This window comes from Apium graveolens, chromosome 2 (assembly GCF_009905375.1).
Source record: "Apium graveolens cultivar Ventura chromosome 2, ASM990537v1, whole genome shotgun sequence".
NCBI classification, from domain to species: Eukaryota; Viridiplantae; Streptophyta; class Magnoliopsida; order Apiales; family Apiaceae; genus Apium; species Apium graveolens.
This window is the reverse complement of record NC_133648.1, coordinates 88,535,412-88,540,647: the sequence shown is the minus strand read 5'-3', so window position 1 is coordinate 88,540,647 and position 5,236 is coordinate 88,535,412.

Genomic DNA, 5,236 nt, shown 5'->3' with positions numbered 1-5,236 from the left:
TGAGATGAGATCATCCCTAGTTAGCTATATAATTAACTAGCCATTCCTTCCTAACTATCACTTGGTTTCTTGTTTGATCAACCATCCACTTGCCTTGCCACTTGCAAAGGTATTTACAAGAGTCGTTATTCATTTCTTTGTCCGGTTATCACTCAATCTCGTTGATCATTTGGTTAAATACCTTAATGGTTTTATTGATAAAATCTTCTTGGTATTTTTAATACCTAAATTAATTCTCCTTTATAATCCTTGAATTTAAAATCCTTCATCTTAATATTAATTTCTTAAATCCCTTAATGTCTGGTAGAAATCTCGGGGAAAAATAAAAGTGCTCGTTTTCGAAATCCGACGGCTTTTACATACACTTATTTTCTTTATGGAATACTAATATGATCTTAGAATTTCCATAACAGTACTCATATATATCATGGTCTGATAATTTTTCTTAATCAGCATTGTCAGCAAACATTACTATTCATCCGGGTTTCAAAAATTTCCAAAAATTGGGGTTACATTAACCCATAGTCCAGTAACTGATTCTTCATCCAAAGAATCTGTGCACAACAGCTTCCTGCAGCAATATACTCTGCTTCTGCAGTTGATGTGGAAATTGACTTCTGTTTCTTGCTAAACCAAGAAACCAATCTGCCTCCAAGATATTGGCAGCTTCCACTTGAGCTTTTTCTGTCAATTTTGCAACCTGCAAAATCTGCATCTGAGTAACCTATTAGTTAAAATATGATTCTCTGGGATACCACAATCCCAGATCAGCTGTTCCCTTAAGATACTTGAAAATTCTTTTCACAGCTGTTAAGTGAGGTTCTCTTGGATCTGCTTGAAATCTTGCACAAAGACAAGTAGCATACATGATATCAGGTCTACTAGCAGTTAGATAGAGTAGAGAGCCAATCATACCTCTGTAATCAGTAATATCTACTGATTTACCAGTATCCTTATCCAGTTTTGTTGCAGTAGCCATGGGAGTGGATGCACTTGAACAATCTTGCATTCCAAATTTCTTCAGCAAGTTTCTGGTGTAGTTAGTTTGACAAATAAAAGTGCCTTCTTCATTCTGCTTGACTTGAAGGCCCAGAAAATAGCTAAGTTCCCCCATCATACTCATCTGATACCTTGACTGCATCAGTTTGGCAAACTTCTTGCAAAGTCTGTCATTTGTAGACCCAAAAATGATATCATCAACATAAATCTGGACCAGAAGTAAGTCCTTTCCATGGTTGAGGTAGAATAGTGTTTTGTCTATAGTTCCTCTGTTAAATTCAATTCCCAGAAGAAACTGAGCTAAAGTCTCATACCATGCTCTAGGAGCTTGCTTAAGTCCATAAAGTGCTTTATCAAGCCTGTAGACATAATCTGGATGTTTGGAATCTACAAAGCCCGGAGGTTGTTCAACATATACTTCCTCCTCCAATTCTCCATTGAGAAAATCACTTTTCACATCCATTTGAAAGACAGTAAACTTTTTGTGAGCAACATAAGCCAAAAATATCCTTATGGCTTCTAACCTAGCAACTGGTGCAAATGTTTCATCATAATCAATTCCCTCTTGTTGAGAATATCCTTTTGCAACCAGCCTTGCCTTATTCCTTGTAATTATGCCATCACTGTCAGTTTTGTTTCTGAATACCCACTTTGTACCAACAACAGATCTATTCTTTGGTCTTGGCACTAGGGTCCAGACTTTGTTTCTTTCAAATTCATTTAACTCTTCCTGCATTGCTTGCACCCAATCAGCATCTTGAAGAGCTTCTTCCACTTTCTTTGGCTCAGTCTGAGAAAGAAAAGAATTGTAAAGACATTCATTTGAAGTACCTGTTCTAGTTCTGACACCCGCATCAGGATTTCCAATTATCAAATCAGGTGTATGTGATTTAGTCCACTTCCTTGCAGATGGAAGGTTTTCTCTAGAACTGGATGCTCCCCCATGATCCATGATGTCTTCAACTTCATTTTCTAATGCTCCCCCTAAAACTATGCTCTCTGAGTTGGATTCTTCAGAATTTAGATTTTCAGAACTATCAGAACTTGGCTTATAAGAACTTGATGAATCAGAACTTGAAGAGCCAGATGTATGTTCTGATGCTTCTTGAGATGTGGTAAGATCTTGAGTATGCTCCCCCTGCATAGGTGCATCTTTCTTTGACGTAGTCACCACAGTTTCAATAACATCAGAGTTTAATCCATCAGAGTTGGCATTATCAGGACTTAGATTATCAGGATTTTCAGTATCAGAATTTGAGTCTTCATTTTCAAATCTCAGCTGATCATGATCAATAAAATCTTCAAGTCCAGTAATCTTCTTGTCATCAAATGAGACATTGATAGATTCCATGACCACTCTTGTTCTCAAATTATAGACTCTGAAGGCTTTTGTGGAAATTGGATATCCAACAAAAATTCCTTCATCAGCTTTTAGATCAAATTTGGATAGCTATTCAGGATGAGTCTTAAGAACAAAACACTTGCATCCAAATACATGAAAGTACTTCAGATTTGGCTTCTTTTTCTTCACCATCTCATATGGTGTTTTTCCTTGCTTTTTAATGAGTGTTGCATTTTGAGTAAAACAAGCAGTCTGCACAGCTTCAGCCCAGAAATAGGTTGGAAGCTTTGCTTCTTCAAGCATTGTACGTGCGGCTTCAATGAGAGTTCTATTCTTCCTTTCAACAACTCCATTTTGCTGTGGAGTTCCAGGAGCAGAAAATTCCTGCTTAATTCCATGGTTTTTGCAGAACTCTTCCATTATCAAATTCTTGAACTCAGTGCCATTATCACTCCTTATGGTTTTCACAGAATCTTTGACCAATTTATCCAGATGTTTGACATGATCAATCAAGATAGATGCAGTTTCACTTTTTGTGTGCAAGAAATACACCCATGTGTACCTGGTGAACTCATCCACTATGACCAACGCATATTTCTTCTTTGCAATAGACATGACATTCACTGGACCAAATAGATCAACATGTAGTAGATGATAAGGCTCAAGAATTGATGATTCAGTCTTGCTCTTGAATGGAGATTTTCTTTGTTTGGCCTTCTGACAAGAATCACAAAGGCCATCAGGAGCAAATACTGACTTTGGCAGTCCTCTCACAAGATCTTTCTTGACTAGTTCATTTATATTGTTGAAATTTAAATGAGAGAGTTTCTTGTGCCAATTCCAGCTTTCTTCAATTGATGCTCTACTCATCAGACAGATTGCAGAACCATCAGTACTTGTTGAAAGCTTAGCTTCATAAATGTTACCACGCCTGTATCCTTTCAGAAAAACTTTGCCTTTACATTTACTCACAACTTCACAGTGTTCTTCAAAGAAATCAACATGATAACCTCTGTCACAGATTTGACTTATACTCAGCAGATTGTGTTTAAGTCCCGAGACCAGAGCTACTTCATTAATTATGACATTCCCAAGATTGATATTGCCATATCCCAATGTTTTTCCAATGTTGCCATCTCCATAAGAAACACTTGGGCCAGCTTTCTCCACAAAGTCTGATAGCAGGGCTTTATTTCCAGTCATATGTCCTGAACATCCACTGTCCAGGACTAGGATATTTTTCCTGTTGCCCTGCAATCACAAAGACCACTAATGATTAGTTTTAAGGACCCAGACTTGCTTGGATCCTTTGGCCTTATCAAGTTTGTTAACATTTGCAGCGGATTTAGCATCAGAGTTTATGTTAACATTTTTCTTATCAGAATTTACACTATCAGACTTTGAATCAGAATTTACACTAGAAGGAACAATGGAAACTTTCTTTAAAGAAGGTTTTATTTGATAATAATCATAGTATAAACTATGATATTCCTTACAAGTATAAATGGAATGCCATAAACTACCACAATGAAAACAAGGATATTGTGGCTTATATCTAACAGAATGACTCTTCACCCCTGACTTTGAAGGTAAGGAGTTTATGTTCTTATTCTTCCTGCAAAAAGAAGCCAGATGGTTAGAACTTCCACAGTTATGACACGTTTTCCTAGGAGCATCAGGAACAGGCTTATAATCATTGCTTTTATTCACACCTTCCTTTCCATTCCTATTTTTCCTAGGTGATTTTACCTTGTTTGCATTCTTAACATCTTTCAGCTTATGCTTAAGCTGCTTCTTTGTCATTAAGCCTATGTTTACTTCAGCTGTCTTTTCCTGTTTTAGTTTGTCAGAAGTTAATCCCTCTTTAACTTCTGATTGCTCATTATCAGATTTTACAGTTACAAACTTAACAGGTTTTAACTTTGGTTTTTGCTTAACAACAACAGGCTTAATTTCTACAGTTCCTTTATCATTCTTATCCTCTCCATAACCTAAGCCCTCTTTCCAATTTTCACTACTTAACAAATTTTGAGTTGTTCTGCCAGAGTTAGTCCAAGTCCTGATAATCTCTCTTTCCTTTTCTAACTCAGTTTTTAGAGATTCATTCATTTTTAGCACTTCATCCCTAACATAAAAAGCATCATCTCTATCCTTCTGAGTTTGATGGAACATAACTAACTCTTTTTCTAAGAAATCATTTCTTTTCTTAAAAGCAAGATTTTCAGAAGTTAATCTTTCACATGTTAAAGTTTGATCTCTATAACTAACAAACATGGTTTTAAGATATCTTCTCAACTCATTAATATCATCAGTATGAAAAGCATAAGTAGTCTGAGGTACCTTTGTTTCAGCAGCTTCAGAACTGCTCTCAGCACTTTCTTTATCAACATTTGCCATCAAAGTATAGTTCTCCTCACTTTTAGAGTCTGAGGTGTCTGTCCAGCTTTTCTTCTTTGTGACAAGAGCCTTGCCTTTGTCACCCTTCACTTTCTTACAATCAGGAGATATGTGGCCTTTCTCTCCACAGTTATAGCATTTGACATTGGTATAATCTCCTCTATCAGACTTTCCACCTCTGCCCTCAGATCTTCTGAAATTCTTCTTATCAGAACTTGTGCCTTTCCTGGAAAACTTCTTTCCCTTCCTGAACTTCCTGTATGCAATCTTTGTGATCCCTTTCACCATAAGAGCACACAGCTTCATCATCTCCTCATCAGCATCAGTCTCAGGCAAGCTTTCAGAATCTGAGTCATCATCACTTTCAGAACTTGATGACTCAGTATCAGACTTTGTGAAAAGAGCTTTACCCTTGTCTTTCCTTGAGGTAGCTGCCTTGGGGGATTCTTCTTCAGCCTTAAGAGCAACTGTCCTTGACTTTCCTCCTTTCCTCTTGCT